The 17,568-nt window shown below is 43.8% G+C and overlaps 1 long non-coding RNA gene across 1 annotated transcript; it reads right to left on the bottom strand.

Annotated features, from left to right (window-relative positions):
- Nucleotides 1-14,001: 14,001 nt before the first annotated feature.
- On the bottom strand, nucleotides 14,002-17,247 carry LOC308460093. Its single transcript, XR_013978474.1, has 2 exons — nucleotides 16,838-17,247; nucleotides 14,002-14,768 (listed from the first exon to the last, which is right to left on the bottom strand). It is a non-coding gene; the product is annotated as an uncharacterized lncRNA (long non-coding RNA).
- Between the last annotated feature and the right edge of the window lie 321 nt (nucleotides 17,248-17,568).

Here is a 17,568-nt window from a genome sequence, read left to right as displayed (position 1 = left end):
ATACTTGTTCACACAGAGTTCAGGAGCTTTTAATTCCATGAGACTTACTCCCAGGTAAATGTGTGCAGGATTTCAGCCTTAGACAGGCTTTAGCCACACTGAAATCAATAAAACCTAAGGCTGCAATTCTATGCATATCTACTCAGAAGTAAGCCTCTTAGTTCAAAATGGCTGCTCCCAGGGAAGTGTATTTACTCTCTAGAATGGTCCAACATGTTCATCATCACTAATTTCACTCATTTCAGAGGGGCTAAAGCATATCTATCTGACACTCTGTTCATGCATGTAGTTTACTCAAACAGAATCAGACTAGGGAGAACAGGGGACTGACCCCTCACAAGCCCTGAACCCCTAACACCTCACCGTCCCCTACTTTGCAACCCACCATGAGCTGGAGAGTGAACGTTTGTATCACAGAGCCTCAGCAGTGGCTAGTTCCCATTGGAACCAGTAGGGCAGGTAGTAAGAGTCACAGCCAATGAAAGACAGAGACAATTGATTCTCGCTTTCTCCCCATCTTCCTATTGAGTTCTACAAGGGCAGAACATAGACCAGGAAGGAGAGAACTGACAGCCACGGCTCATCCCTGGGCTGATTGTAACTAAGGATACAAGCAGGTGGAGAGCAGCCTGAAGTTGGTAAGCAGACCAAAGTTTCTGCTTCTCAATTTGTATTGTATTGTTTTATGTACTGTGGCTTGCTGTTGTTTTATTACTTATAGTTTGGAAATTTATTGTAACTGTTGAGTGGATTTCTGTTAAATTTTTATATGTTGATATTATTATTTTGTACTATTCTAATAATTGTTGAATGTTACTTTTTGATGTAGGTTGCTTATTTTAAAGTTTTTATTTTCACATTTTTGTATTTCATTAGATTGTTATAAGTTGTAAATATTTTGTTTCTTCAGCTTGTAAACCGCCTTGAGTATTGTAAGATAGAAAGATGGAATATGAATAAAAAAATGATGATGATGATGATGATGGACTAACCTCATAAAGGCACCCTATGTGACTTAGAACCCTGATTGTGTGGGTTTCTAAATCCCACAAAGAGCCTCCACAAGGAGACGCAGCTCCCTGCCTCAGACAGGCGCTCTCTAACTCATAGAGGGCTGTAAAGAATGGAAGGGGTTCATCATCCCTCTCCCTCATAAGATAGACTTCACATGAGCAAAGCAAATGCCCGAATCGGCTTTGGTCTGAACCCAATTCAATAGACATGAGAACCAAGCACTAATATGCAGTGCTTTTTTCCCAGTGGGTACTCTAGGGCACACAGTACTGGCACCTCTTTTTTGTTGTTGTTAAAAAGTGTGGCACTGACTGTAACAATTTCATAGTGAGTACTGGCACCTATTTTTCTAGAATAAGGTAAAGGGACCCCTGACAATTAGGTCCAGTCATGACCGACTCTGGGTTTGCGGTGCTCATCTCGCTTTATTGGCCGAGGGAGCCGGCGTACAGCTTCCGGGTCATGTGGCAGCATGACTAAGCCGCTTCTGGCAAACCAGAGCAGCACACAGAAATGCCGTTTACCTTCTTGCCGGAGAGGTACCTATTTGTCTACTTGCACTTTGACGTGCTTTCGAACTGCTAGGTTGGCAGGAGCAGGGACCGAGCAATGGGAGCTCACCCCATTGTGGGGATTCGAACCGCCGACCTTCTGATCAGCAAGTCCTTTCTAGAAAAAAGGCACTGCTAATATGGAAAATGGTGGCTCTTGCCCACAACCTCCTTGTGGGCTTAGCAGACACATCCGCCAGAAGAAGAATGTTGGACTAGATGGACCTTTCCTCTGATCGAGCAAGTCCCTTGTTCTGTGTTTATCCTGAAATGCCTTTCCTCCCCATTGCGTTTCCATTATATTCAGTTGATTTTACGTATGATATCTTGGCAGGCAAACATATACACCAGATTGTTTGTGCGCACCTTGGGAGGATTGCATTAGGTGCAGAGAAGCATCAGATGGAAAACATATTTAAAAAAAAAACAGGAGAAAAAGACTCCAGCCCACATACCTTAGTCAGATTTGCAGCTCTTTGCATGGGGCACATCTGTGCTTTGTTTTGCAGTGCACAGGTGGGGTGAATGACTGAAGAGAGGCACGTTGCAAACCTGGCCCTCTCCCAAGGAACGACTCCATTTATGGTGTACGTTCCAATCAGCTTTATTTCCCTCGCTTCTCATTTCTCCTGTTTGCATGTTCCTGAGATGTAGATTGAAGCTGACTTGGGGGGAAATCATGAGTCCTCTCCGCGCCACACTTTTCCCCCCTAAACCCCTCCCCCCCCCGATTTCTCTGCTTGATGTGCTATTTAAACAAAAGGGGTACATACATCATGCAAAGAAGCAAAGGAGCCAGGTGCGCCCACAGGCAGCTTGCAAAGACAAAACAACACATTTAAGAGGCTTTGATTCACTCTCACATCTCCTTGCTTTATTCGACAGGCTGACATGATACAGCTGAGCCACCTACATGTGCATTCGTCGAGCAAATGACAGGTTTGCTCGGTTTCTGTGCAACGTGAATCCTCCCAGTTCTGCACAGAGGAAGTTACTGCAGCTGTCTCAAGTGTTTCATTATAGTGGTCAAGCAATGCAGCGTTCAGGGTCCCTTGTCCTCATTTTATCTTTTTTCTTACGTGGCCCAGAAGGTTAATGCTATCAGCGAGCTTAACGAGACACTGTCAGTTCAGAGTCAAGATTTCCATTTGCACTATTATTGTGCAGAAAAGCCGCATGTCCCTATTTCTCTTGTTTTCTCTTTTTAAGGGTCTGCTTCTCCTTCCAGAAAATGTTGGACATTTGGCATTACAGATTCCATAGATAAGAACCTCAACAATGAGCTGGCAATTCAGCCTGGAAATATCATGATAATGTGCATTCACCCAGCATCCCACACTATTTGTCAATCCAAAGTATGTTTTGCTAGAATGGTTGTAATCCATTTTGTGCCAAGAAGCCCCTTCTCAGATTTGCTTGCTGTATGCACGCGTACCCAGACTCCACTTTCTCAGGTCACCTCCTATTGGCGTTACAAGTGCTCTTAACTGAACTTACCAATTTGTTCCCGTATCGTATTGAGATTCTTAATTTTGCACACATGGAAGCTGCTGGAGGAACAAAACTGACTCTTGCATCGAAATAAAATTCTTCAGTCCAAAAATACGGTTCAAAAAGCTTTGCTTACAGAACTGAACTTCAAACAAATAAAGTTATGTTCTCTTAAAGGTAAAGGTGAAGGGACCCCTGACTGTTAAGTCCAGTCACGGACGACTCTGGGTTTGCGGCGCTCATCTCACTTTATTGGCTGAGGGAGCCGGCGTTTGTCCGCAGACAGTTTTTCCGGGTCATGTGGCCAGCATGACTAAGCTACTTCTGCCGAACCAGAGCAGTGCACGGAAACACCGTTTACCTTCCTGCCACAGCGGTACCTATTTATCTACTTGCACTTTGATGTGCTTTCAAACTGCTAGGTGGGCAGGATCTGGGACCGAGCAACAGGAGCTCACCCCATCACAGGGATTCGAACTGCCGACATTCCCATCGGCAAGCCCTAGGCTCTGTGGTTTAGACCACAGCGCCACCCACATCCCCTGCATTCACTTACCTGCATAATTATTGCACTGCTCCCAGTATCATACTACATAATAACTTTGATTACAAATAACTTGCATTCAGGGCTAAATTCAGGACTCCGTCTCTTCTACCTTATAGCCTCTTTTAGCTTCAGGCTGTACTGCTGGAGACATGCAGGAAGCCCCAGCCTCAATCCCTAGCATCTCCAGGCAGGGCTGGGAATATCGCCTGCCTGAAGCCCTGGAGAGCCACTGCCAGTCAGTTTAGACAATGGTGAGATAGCTGGGCCAATGGTCTGATGCAATATTAGGCAACTTCCTAGGTTCCTAGTTATCACATAAAAAAATAATGAAGTTACACATGCTTCCTTTAAGCAACTCAGAACACCCTGTCTTTGGAATGGAATCAAAAGTAACATTGACTCTAGGGTAATACCAATACATTGGAACCTTGGTTCTCAAAAGCCTTGGTACTCAACTTGGAACCCAAACACCGCAAACCCGGAAGTAAGTGTTCCAGATGGTGAACTTTTTCGGAAGCCGAACATGCTCTGTTTTGAGTGTTACACTTCCGTTTTAAGTGCCACACTTCCGTTTTGAGTGTTACACTGAGATCTGTCTGTTTTTGCTATTTATTTTGCATTTTTGTTTTTGCGGCTCTTTTCATTTTGTTTTTGTGACTATGTGGAACCCAGTTCAGCTACTGATTGTGTGACTGCAGTACATTGTTTATTGCTTTCATTTTATGGATCAATGATCTTGTTAGATAGTAAAATTCATGTTAAATTGCTGTCTTAGGGGTTGTTTTTAAATGTCTGGAACGGATTAATCCATTTTGCATTACTTTGTATGGGAAAGCACACCTTGGTTTGGGAACGCTTTGGTTTTGGAACAGACTTCCAGAACGGATTAAGTTTGAGAACCAAGGTACCACTGTACTGAACATTCATAGGGGGAAATCTGGCTTACTAGCAGTACATGTGAAAAGGATCTAGGGGGCTTGGTGGACCACAAGCTTAACATGAGTCCACAGTGTGATCCAGCAGCAAAAAAAGCTAATGCTATTCTAGGCTGCATCAATAGAAGTCTAGTGTCCAGGTCAAGGGAAATAATAGTACACTCTATTCTACTTTGGTCAGACCACACCTGGAATGCTGTGTCCAATTCTGGGCACCATAATTTGAGACATTGACAAGCTGGAACGTGTGCAGAGGAGGGCAACCAATAAGATAAAGGGTCTGGAAACCAAGCCTTATGAGGAACAGTTGAAGGAGCTGGGTATGTTTAGCCTGGAAAAAAGGAAACTGAGAGGAGATGATAGTCAGCTTCAAATATCTGAAGGCCTGACACATAGACAATGGAGCAAGCTTGTTTTCTCCTGCTCTGGACAGTACGACTCAAAGCAAGGGCTTCAAGTTACAACAAAGGAGATTCCAACTAAACATCAGGAAGAACTTTCCAACAGTAAGAGCTGATCAACAGGGGAATGGTCTTCCTTGGGAGGTTGTGGACTCTCCTTCCTTGGAGGTTTTTAAGCAAAGGTTGGATGGTCATCTCATGGGTGCTTCCGTTGAGATTCCTGCATTGAGGGGATTTGGAATAGATGACTCTTGGGGTCCCTCGCAACTGTACGATTCTATGATTCTACTTTCAAGAATTTCAGTTATATCTGGGGTAGCCAAAAACCTGCTCATCACATGGTGTGGACCAGAATTCCCATCAGCCTCAGCCAGCATGGCCAATGGTCACGGTGATGGGACTTGTAGTCCAACAACGTCTGGAGGGCAAGTGGGCATTATTGCTCTCCTATTGCAGATGGAAATCTGAGACTGAGAGAGGGGAGGGATTAGGGAGGGAGAGAGGGAGACAGGCTTACCTAAGACCAATACACTGAGTTCACTGTAGAGGGGGAAATCGCCACAGGAACATCTTTATCCGTAGCTCAGTCTCTTAGCCATTACGATGGATCAGCATCCTTTCCTTCCACTTTTCTAGTACAAAGACTGCCTTGGATCTCACAGTGGCCCATCGAGAAACATTCAATTACAGCCAAGGTGCAAACTGCCATGTCAGGGAGAAGGGTTTGTGTCCAGAAGGGATTTTCTCACTAACAAAAATGAAAGCTTCAATATTTCACTTCAGGGAGCAGCGGGGGTCACAGCAGCATATCCTCTTTTTAGCCGCTTCACTAGACAGGGACATTATTAGGGTTGCTGAGGTGGAAGGGCCAAGAAACCAGAGACCTAAAAGCATGACTCTGTGTCCCTAAAAATGAAGACACTTAAAGCAGTGCAGGCAGGGAGCAGATGGTTTAAATCTCAGAAGAGGGAAAAGGTTATTTAAAAGCAAAGACTGCTGATGGATCTAGAAGAAGCCTTGCTACTTCTGCCAGCCTGCCTGCCAAACTTCTCGTCGGATCCTGTTCAGTCCATTACAGGCTGATTATTTTGCCAGGGACAGAGAAATAGCATCTGGAAGTGGCCAGCTGGTCTTTCTTGATACCTCACTCCTTTTGGTTACATGGTTCAGTTGTTTGCCTACTGCTTCCATCTCTGTCTCTGACGGCTTTCTCAGGAACACACAACACTTCTGTCAGAAACTGTTCTAACCCTTGCTTTCATTAGCTCTCATTAACGGTCTATAAATATCTGTCTGTCTCGCACGTCCCCGAATGAACGCTACCTCCGTATTTGTCTCATCCCAGAAATAAAGCATTATCCTGCAACGGGCTGGCACGTACAAGAAGAAATCCAACTGATGATGAAGCGTGTTGCAGCTTCTGCACGTCTCCATCCTCGCTAAGAGATGCTCCTCACGAATTCATAATGTGGCTCAGAAAACAGAGGCGGGTTCAGGGCAGCGCGACCAGTTCTGCCACACTGGGCACCAAGCCTAGGGGGGTGCCGCAGGCCGACATGGCTATGATGTCGTGGATTGAGCAGAGTGGAAGGCAAGAGGAACGGGGTGCCAAGAGGAAGGCAAGAGGAACAAGGCGCCGCTGAAATTTGAAAGTATGCACCTGAAAATAATTCAAGGTGAGTGGGGGGGGGGAGAAAAAGGGGGAAAAAGCAGAGACATCACCTTGCCAACAAAGGTCCGTATAGTTAAAGCCATGGTTTTCCCAGTAGTGATGTATGGAAGTGAGAGCTAGACCATAAAGAAGGCTGATTGCCGAAGAATTGATGCTTTTGAATTATGGTGCTGGAGGAGACTCTTGAGAGTCCCATGGACTGCAAGAAGATCAAACCTATCCATTCTGAAAGAAATCAGCCCTGAGTGCTCACTGGAAGGACAGATCCTGAAGCTGAGGCTCCAATACTTTGGCCACCTCATGAGAAGAGAAGACTCCCTGGAAAAGATCCTGATGTTGGGAAAGATGGAGGGCACAAGGAGAAGGGGACGACAGAGGACGAGATGGTTGGACAGTGTTCTCAAAGCTACAAACATGAGTCTGACCAAACTGCGGGAGGCAGTGGAAGACAGGAGTGCCTGGCATGCTCTGGTCCATGGGGTCACGAAGAGTCGGACACGACTAAACGACTAAACAACAACAACAAGGAGAGATGGGACAGTTGTTGAGATCTCCAAACTTCTGGAGATGAACTTGAGATCCCTTTCCTGGTCAGTCATTGCCAGCTCAGACCCCATCCATGAAGTCGTGGTAGGAATGCCGCAATACGCCTCACTTTACACTTGCTTCCACTGAACACATTCACCATTTAACTGCCCATTCACTAATTAGGATAGATCTTTTTGGAGCTGTTCACAATGCCCCTTTGTTTTTACCAATCTGAACAATTGTCCACCTCACGCCTTTAACTCAGTGATGTTATTTCTTGTCACCTCGTTTTATTAAGTGTTTTATCGTTGCTGGGAGGCTGCATTCCTAAACACCCTTCGGTAGAAATTAACCCCAAAAGAAATCAATAGGATTTATTTCTGTGGAGAAGATTGATATGCAGGTGTGTTAATCTCCCCATCCAGGGGACAGCTAGCGAGAGTTACAGCATTTGATAGATTTTATTGCTTTTAATGGGCTACTGAAAGCATGTTTTACTGTGTCACCATCTACCTGGAAAAAAGTAGACAAAAGATGGACTGAAGGAAGGAATGAAGGGAGGGAATTTGAGTTCTCAGAAGAACATTTATTTTGTAAAATTATAAAACAATACAAGGATATAATAAGAGCAATTTATACTCTAATTGCGCAGATGGGGAACAGATTTTGCTAGTGAGTTCCTGGTTAAATCATAGAATCGTAAAGTTGGAAGGGACCCTGAGGATCAACTAGTCCAAGCCCTGCAATGCAGGAATCTCAACTAAAGCATCCATGACAGATGGCTATCCAACCTCTGCTTAAAAACTTCCAAGAAGGAGCATCTACCACCTTCTGAGGGAGTCTATTCCACTTTCAAACAACTCACACTGTCAGAAAGTTATTTCCTGATGTTTAGTCGCAATCCTTTTCTAAGTGCTCACAGACAGAGGCCTTGAGATTACATCTGCAAGCTACTGTAGTAACGTTAGGTTCAGCTCACCAGGCCCTGAATATCTGAATTCATTTAAAGTAGCTACATGGTCCCTTACAACTTCTTTTCCTATCTTGGGCTACAGCTCCCTCCTTGCATTGTTTATTCTGTTATCACCAGTTTGGGCACTGCTTTCCTTTTGGTGAAGACAAGAGGCAAAGTAGATGTTGAGCGGTTCTGCCTTCTTTCTGTCACCCAGTAACATTTCTCGGTCTTCTCCATGCAGAGGACCTACTACTTGCTTATTCTTCCTCTAGCTTCAGACATAACCAAATAAATCCTTCCTATTATTTTTGACCTATCTTGCATGCCTATATTCATTCTGAGCTCTGGCCTACCAGACCTTCTCCTTACAAGTCTTGGCTACTTGTATATACTCTTCCTTCATCAATTCCCCTTTTTTCCATACTTACCTTTCTTCAGTCTCAACTCATCTGTAAGCTCCTTATGCAGCCACACCAGTTTCTTTGCATGTCTCCCACTTTTCTTTCTTGTTGTAATTGTCTGCATTGGTGCCTTCAGTATTTTACCTTTAAGTAACTCCGATCCATCTTGGACTTCCTTCTCTAAGTATTTTTGACCACGGGATTATTACTGGCAGAATTTGAAATCTAGTAGATATTGGGCTACATGATAGGCAGAGTTTGAAATCCAGCAGATATTGGGATAGCTGAAGTCTCCCATGACTACTCTATCTCTCCTTTTTGAATGTTTGGTAATCTGATCTAGGAAGGCATCATCCAAGTCTTCATTCTGGCTTGGAGGTCTATAGCAGACACCCGCAGTAAAGTCACTATTGTTTCCCTCTCACACAATTTTTACCCATATACTCTCATTCTGGATCTCCTCACAAGTGCACACACCCTTTCCACTCCCTTCCTGTTTGGTCTATTCCTTTCAAATAGGTTATACCCCTCAGTTTCTACATTCCAGCCATAAATCCCATCCAAAGACAACACTCCATGTACTACCAGCTTCTTTTCACAAGCAGGTTGCATGTAGCGGAAGCGAGCAGTTAATTCAGTTCACTCATCACAGTCACGGGTCATCTTGGCTGATGTTCTGAATCATTTGCCGTAATCAGCCTGCATGAAGCACAAACAGGTGAACTGCAGGACTCAGTTGGAGCGTTGGTTCCATGAATATCAAAAGAGGTGAACTGAGCATTGACCCTTTGCCATTCATAGAGTGCACTAGATTCTCAATGCAATTCAGTTTCAAGAATAGATGAATGACTCATTTTAAAATTAGAAACTTCACACCTACTCCTTTTTTATACTTCAAGGATCGCTGAAATTACCTCCAGTGCAGTCACACAGCGTACATTGGCATTTCCAGAGTTTTCTTTTCTTTTCTTTTTCACATTAATAAAGACAATAGCAACAATTTTGTTCCCATTTTCCTATAAGTATAATACTCTGTGGATAAAAAGAGAAATAATTCTGATCCCATAAGTAAGTGTTTTTTGTGAGCTTGGAGGTAGGTTTGGTATCTACCCATTTATCCATGAGAAGAAGTTTTCTTAAGGAGAAATCACATGCAGTCACATTCTCAGCCTATTTTTTTCTAGCTATTTTATTCTCTTCCTCCCACCTCCCACCTCAACTAGAATATCTATGTCATTTTCCTCCCTGCACATACCTCTGGTGAATGAAGGAGGAGGTGGTGGTTGCAATTTTGGTGCCCACCCACAATGTCATTGGGCACAGACCCCCAACCTTTGCTGGGACTGCCTTCATCTGTTTTCACTCTACAGGATAACGCAGAATCCATCTGCAATGAGGTTTTATCTTCAGAGTGAAACCAATTTCTCAAGGAGTGCTTTTGAGGGGCAAAAGATCCAGATTGTGTGTGGAGTGTAGGAACTCAGCCTACCTTGCTTCTAGAATAAAATGTCCTGTTTCAAGTACCAATCTAGGTAGTTTCACCTGCACATTTAAGGGGGCGCCATTTTGGCTTTTGCCTGAGGCCAGCAGCATGTCTTGGCGCACCCTAGATGTCACCTGCAGATCACAGATCAACTATCTGCCAAAACGGTTCAGCGTTTCGTCCAGCAGTTAAGTGAGAAAGCCCAATGATTAAAAGGAAAGGGTTCTGAAGGTGCCAACGTTCATTTTATGGCTTTCAGTGTTTATTCTTAGCCACTTATGTTTGCAATACTCTTTATCAAACTTGGAAACAACACTTCTCTCTTGACAGATTTTGTCCTTTTCCATTTGGCCGGCAACATATATTCTCCAAGATGGCATAAGCCTGCGCTGTTTGATTTTGTTTGGATCTTTGTTTATGTGCTGGCACACCAAGAATGTCATCCAAACTGCATAAACATCTGGGATTGTGGAGTGCAGACCAGTTAATTGCTTTATATAGACCCACCAGAGCCAGAATAAACACACAGACAAGGAGGGCAATGTCTTTAGGTTATGCGCTTTTGGCAAAGAAGTTTCTTTCCATGTTCTGGCTAGAGAACGATGATTTGGAAAGCAGAGGAAAATGTGGTATACATATTAGGATAGCATATTTGAAATCAATTCATTTCGAAAATAAGCAAATATCACTCCCCTAATAAAAGAACTTTGCTCATCCATAAATTAAATACTTTGGCCCAGTTTGTGAAACCGAACCATTACCTTCCTTGATGTATCTGCTTAGTTCACACAATGATTTGTTTGTCATTAATTAAACCAAAGTAAGTAGAGGTTTTGCATACTTTCAGTAATTAGGCAAAAACATTGCCAATTTCCAGATTCAGGCCTGGCTTTCACTTTAATTGCAGTTTAATAGTTTAGTCGTATGGAAGCATGTTCCCGTAATGAAATCACCAGCCCTGGTCAAACAGGGAGGGTGGAGAACGACAGCTTCTCAGTCAAGCTAAGAGAAATCACATGCAAAATTCCTCACCCCATAAGCCTGATTTTGTACATGCACAAACCCGAGCTGGATTGGAAAGACTGAGAAGTGATATGTCTGCCTTCTCCCATTAATTTAAATTACCCATGTGTTTCATTATGCAAAAGTCGTTATGTTATCATACTGGAGTTACTGAAACTCGTGGACTGCCAGGGCTGCTTGCCTGGAGACAAGCAGATGTTTGGGCTAGCACTCAAGTTGGCAGTGCAGAAGCAACTCAATCCATGGAGCTAGTCCAAAGTCAATAGCTTGATAAGGTCCTCTGGGACCCTTCTAACTCATTGTGTCACCTGATCCCTGCTGAGCTAGTAGCTGTAAGGGTGGTACTGCAGTGCTGGAGAGATCAGGCTCCGGTTTTCCTCTCCCCATCAGTTGTTATGGTGGTTCAGGGAGTAGAATGTCTGAGCCCTCCAGCCAGTGTCCCTGGTTCAAGATGCACATACTTATATGTGGAATGCATGGTTTGGGCATAGACCTCTATGTTGGTTGGTGTTGCCTCAGTGACTGTGCAGCAGCTATTGAAATCCAGTGGCTCAGAAGACCAGTATATAAACCTGCCTGTCCAGGAGCTGTCCAGGAGCCTTCACAGATGATTTTAATGAAAATATATACTAGTTCACTTCTCAGTGAACTGAGGCTTTGGACAAAAGCATATTTAGCATTTCATTGCTCTGAGACTTAGCAGTGGCACCAATGTGCTTCTTAAATATTAGCGTTTTTGTAGTGTATGGGCTTTCATTTTTATATCTGTTCATTTTTGTTAGAAATTAGAATGTGCTTCCAATGAGACAGGGATGGGGGAAACAGTGGAAGTCCAGATGTCGCTTACCACTGATCATGATGCTTGGGGCTGATGAGAATTAGGGTTCAGCCACATCTGAAGCTGCAGAATCCCTCACTCAGTCATTCTGAGATCTTTCTTGGACCCAAATTAGGTTAAAAGTATGACAGTTATACCCCCCCCCCCAAAGTCAACTTGAATAAAACACTGAGGGGTGCCAACTTGAATAAAACACTGAGGGGACCCAGGTAAGCCCCACCCTGCATAATCGATCACATGATGTGGTGCACTCACACCATTTGAATAGCAATACACATCAACTTGGGGGCAGGGCCCGGCCCCCTCAAATATTTTATTCAGGAACCGAAGGAGTTGGCTCCTGTGGTCTTACAGTAGGAAGCAGGTGGCGCTGTTGTCTAAACCACTGAGCCTCTTGAACTTGCCAATTAGAAGGTCGGCAGTTCAAATCCATGCAATGGGGTGAGCTCCCGTTGCTCTGTCCCAGCTTCTGCCAACCTAGCAGTTCGAAAGCACACCAGTGTGAGTAGATAAATGGGTTCCACTGTGGTGGGAAGGTAAACAGCATTTCTGTGCACTCTAGCTTCCATTCTGGTGTTCTGTTGCACCAGAAGCTGGCCACATGACCTGGAAAGTGTTCCACAGGGCAGGGGCCACTACCCAAAAGGCCTTCTGCCTGAATCATAGAATCAGAGTTGGAAGAGACCACAAGGGCCATCGAGTCCAACCCCCTGCCAAGCAGGAAACACCATCAGAGCACTCCTGACATATGGTTGTCAAGCCTCTGCTTAAAGACCTCCAAAGAAGGAGACTCCACCACACTCCTTGGCAGCAAATTCCACTGTCGGACAGCTCTTACTGTCAGGAAGTTCTTCCTAATGTTTAGGTGGAATCTTCTTTCTTGTAGTTTGGATCCATTGCTCCGTGTCCGCTTCTCTGGAGCAGCAGAAGCTTCCTTGTAGCTGGTTCCTTGTAGCTTCACTTCTCACAGTGAGGGAACTGCCAGAAGGCCCTCGGAGCTGGGCCTCAGTGTCTGGGGTGGATGATGCAAGTAGAGACACTCCTTCAGGTATACAGGGCCAAGGCCATTCAGGGCTTTAAAGGTCCACACCAACACTTTGAATTGTGCTTGGAAATGTACTAGGAGCCAGTATAGATTCTTTAGGGCCAGTGTTATGTGGGCCTGGCAGCCCCTCCCAGTCAGCAGTCTAGCTGCCTAGACTGTGGTGGCCTTAGAGAGCTGCTTCCAGGTGAAGTGGACAATAATGGTCTAGATGAAGAAGAAGAAATCTACTATAAGGGCCCCTCCGGACTGGTGGAGGATTTTTGCAGGTGTATTCTGCTGAAGACAATTATTAAAACTATAGTGTATTAGCAGTGGATTTATACCAGACCGCCTGCCCATCATTCCACTTTATTAGTTGTTTTGTGATACCTCACCAATACAGTGGTACCTCGGGTTACAGACACTTCAGGTTACAGACACTTCAGGTTACAGACACTTCAGGTTACAGACTCCGCTAACCCAGAAATAGTACCTTAGGTTAAGAACTTTACTTCAGGATGAGAACAGAAATCACACGGTGGTGGCAGTGGGAAGCCCCATTAGCTAAAGTGGTACCTCAGGTTAAGAACAGTTTCAGGTTAAGAACGGACCTCCAGAACAAATTAAGTTCTTAACCCGAGGTACCACTGTACTTCGCATTGCCGTACGAAGGGACACTCTTGCACTATAGCACAACAGAAGCGGAACTTTCGACTGGACTATGCAGAAAACTTTCCTAGGGAAAAGCAAGCCATCTGCAGGAAAGAACGAAGTGGGGGGGTTTCTCCGCACAGCATCTGAGATTCATTTCCTACCTGATGAATTGAGAGGATCAGGCTGCATGGATTCAATCCGAGGAGAGAACTGGGTGGGTGACCTCATTTCATTGCTTTCACCAAACTGTGTCTTTGCTGTTCTATAAAATAGCACAAATGTAAACGAGGTGTGAACTGCTTTCACATCTCATTTAGGTAACAGATGAGGCATGAAATGCATTTCACAAGCACAAGTGCTAGACTGGTACTGCTCAGGCTTATGGCAATGAAGAGCTGTTTTATCCCCTTGCAGTTCTGGATTCACTCTGAAAGTGGTTACTAAGTGTGGGGCAGGGGTGAGGGGAAGCATTATCAAGCAAGGGCATGTTTGCTATTTTTATTTGCTCTCCCAAAATATCCCGAGGAGTTGACATTCTCAGTTGCATAGATGGATGTAGTTATCTGTCTCACAGAAAAACCCCACTACATCCAGATGGTGCAAAATAATAATAAAAACAACAGTTTTAGCAGGCAAGCTGGAATTTCAGATCATTGGAAGAACTTTTACTTCTTCTTGTATTTAAAGACCCCAAATATTGTCTTCTAGAGCATCATATACACGGATGCTGTGATAGATAGAGACAGATAACTTGGGTCAAGGGGTTGCTCACCAGTACCTCGCATGGCATCTGAAAAAGAGCTCCATAAACATCCTCACAAAAATTGAAGAAAATAAAAATGCTGTTTGCTCTTCCTACGCTGCTCATGTTTGCACTAGAACCTTCTGGAACTTTCAAGAACTTTCAGTTTGTTTCTGGAAAGAATGAACACTCTCACACAGAGCCCAACAGGATCAGCCACTCCTGCATTGAACAGGCCCCTATTCCACTGGATGCCAGGATTTAGACATCCACTCTCCCTTCCATCTTGAACAGAGGAAAGATGCAAAAACCTCCTCTCTGTGAGAAAGCGCTGTGGCGGCTGGTGTAGATATCTTTTCTTCTATTGAAGCATGTTGTGTTCCTCTCTTTTTCTGCTTTTATCCAACTCTTTCAACTCTTCCTCATAGGATGCCTTCCTCCAGATATCAACCAGTGCTAATGTATAATGTAGATTTTTGGGGAATGCTTGAAAACCTCACACAGGTTCACTAAAAATAAAAGGAAATATCAATTAGGCACAGTATCATATGGCTATTTTTAAAGTCTCAATGTGTTGTTTCCCCCCCCCCCCCATTTAATATTTCCCAAGTGGATGCAATAACTTCCACCTTCAACAGAGGAGCCATCTGGGGAAATGTTAACACTTAAGATTGGAATCCAACTGATCTTTGCAGAATTGCAAATACAGATCACTGGCTGTTTACTCAGGAGTGCTGTTAGCTAGAAGGCCTCGTAGCTCCAGTTGTCAAAGAGGATTCATTACACTGGCATCTCACACAAAAATCACAAGGAGGAAGTAAATGTGACTGGGCAAGGTTCTCAATGTTACTTATGTAACTGCCTCTTGGGGCTAATTAGAACTGCTTTTGTAGTATGCAAGCTATACATTCCTTGAGATGCTTTCAAAAACAGTGTGTGATCTCCTCAGTGAGGTCCTGGGTTTTGTGCTGATTCTGCATCTCAGCTAAGCATCCCAAAGAATGTAACAATCTCTCTGATTAAAGTTCAATGGAAAAATGGAGGAACGAAACGGAATAATGGCCAGTGGCTTGTTAAATTGCTGTGGGATTTCTTCATCTTCCTAACTTGGTTAAAGGTTCATTGTTGTGTCCTGTTGTACAATCATGAGCTCTCTCATTTTGCAAAACTTTTTTCAATTAATTTGCTGATACTATTTTTTTCCCCCTTCGTGAAATGACTTCCACAAGCTAGGTTGTTGCAGTAAGTACTCTTGCGCATGCATATTGATAAATAGAACTGAGGGGGGAAATTGTGCTGGTTTAGTATTGATATTTTAAATTGTTTAATTGTTAGTCTTTCCTATGCCAAAAGCTTGGGACACGTTTTTCTAGGCTCAAGGACTACAAATTACTAAGAGATCTACTAGCAGATCCCAATCTATGTTCTGTCCTATCCTGGACTAAAAGGTATGATCTGTTAGATATTGCAGATCACCCACTCACTTGAGAGGAAGCCCCACTGAACTCAGCTGGAGTAGACATGTATACACTAGACATGCTCTAGGATTGAGGTGGAAATGGTCCAACTCTGAGGTCTGCCCACATTCTGCTGGGTCCCATGGATGTCAAAAGCAGACAGTTCTCCACTCACAATCCCCTAATTCTTAGCTTTCATTTTTTATTAAAAAACAACCCAGTATGTTTCTAGCATTTGTAGAACCTGAAATATGAGCAAAAATGTAGAGGCACTATCTTTCTCAGGCAGGCCACAAAGCAGGTAGCAACACAAGCTGTTGCAAGCTGCAACACACAAACAAGCTTTCCACAGTCAACCATTTCTCTTCCCAATCCCCCTATAGTATTTCCCAGCCCATTGAGAAAGAATAAATGCAAATAGTTTTAAAAGTTAAAAAAAGAGGAATGTTTGTTGTAGAAAGTGAATCACGCTGTCCACAGTTGCACACTCTCTCTGTGTGTGTTAACAAATACTATTCCTTTAATTAAAAAACAACAACCCAAGCTGCTCAAACTAACAACCACTCCCTTCTTGTGCGTGCCCACAAAGAGCTCGCTTTGAGCTGTTTGGAGGTGTGGTCTTGAAGGAAACAGCTCTGAGCATGCTCAGAGCAGCTCCTGGGTCTATCCTAAAGGAAGACCAGTTAATGTCAGATACATGAGCTGAACTGAGAAAATGCGAACACAGGGGACTGAAAACGGCACAACCAGTGTAAATAGGCAGTGGCTCTGGCAAGATATTTTTTAAAAAAAATTCTTTTTTGCTGCCTGGAGGCAGATGTGTGGGACCTCCTTGCCACAGCAATACTTTCAGGTTGATGTTGACTAAGTGGCGCAGAAAGCTTATTGGCCAGAGACTGACAGAAAAGTATCCAAGACTCTGCATATTGAAATGCATTATGGGTAGATGGGTGGGGCAGGAAAGAGTGTGGATGGGGTTTCTGAGAGAAACTTTTAAAAAATAATGCTGGGCATTTCACTTGGTAGGGCTGAGCCTTGGGATAACCTAATGGGGAGGAAGCATGCAGAGTGATCCACGTTTTGCCCTGTTCCCATGAGTCAATGGGAGGGAAATTACTTACTAGTGTAGATTCCAGCTGCTCACGAGGCACATCCATGCAACACGGAAGGTTAGGGGTTGACACTGGTGTGCTCCTTCCCTGTGATGCTCTCCTAAGCCATCTGGTACTCTGTTTTCAGCTGTTCCATCACTAGTCCTTCACCATCATTCTCGGGGGTTATAGTGGTTGACATCTTATTCCACCCTCATAGCTCCCTGGGCCTATCTCAGGGATAAGATTGTGCCCAAAACCTTCTTTTTTTAAGTTTTAGCAGTCTACTTTGCAACTTCAGATACCGCCAGTAGAAACGGCACTGGAAATTTCCTCACAGAACCATCTCAGATGAAACTAGTGCAAATGTTCCTGCATAAACACCAACCAAAACAGAGGAACTCTCATTCTTTTAATATCAGGCCATAATAGAACAGATGCACTGCCCTGCTCCACTAAACAGCACACCAGTATACAATAATCTGCAGAAGGCCTGACAATTTATTCTATAACAACGTAGCACTAAATGCAGAAGTGGGAACTCGGTTTAAAATTATCTGAGCCAGTAAAAGGGAATTGAATAAAAGCCTCTGATTTTATCTTCATACAATTACTGTACTGCTGTTGCTGTTATTAGCTAGCCATGATGATTATTAATCTCCTTTTGCACCCACACCTGGAAATAAAAAGGCAAGACATTTAACAATAGGTTTGCAAACTGGATCCATAAATGCATTAAATATAAAAGAAATTTGCAAAGG

The sequence above is a fragment of the Podarcis pityusensis genome (genome assembly GCF_964106645.2).
Source record: "Podarcis pityusensis genome assembly, chromosome: 12".
Classification (NCBI taxonomy): Eukaryota; Metazoa; Chordata; class Lepidosauria; order Squamata; family Lacertidae; genus Podarcis; species Podarcis pityusensis.
This window is presented reverse-complemented; position numbering and strand designations above follow the sequence as displayed.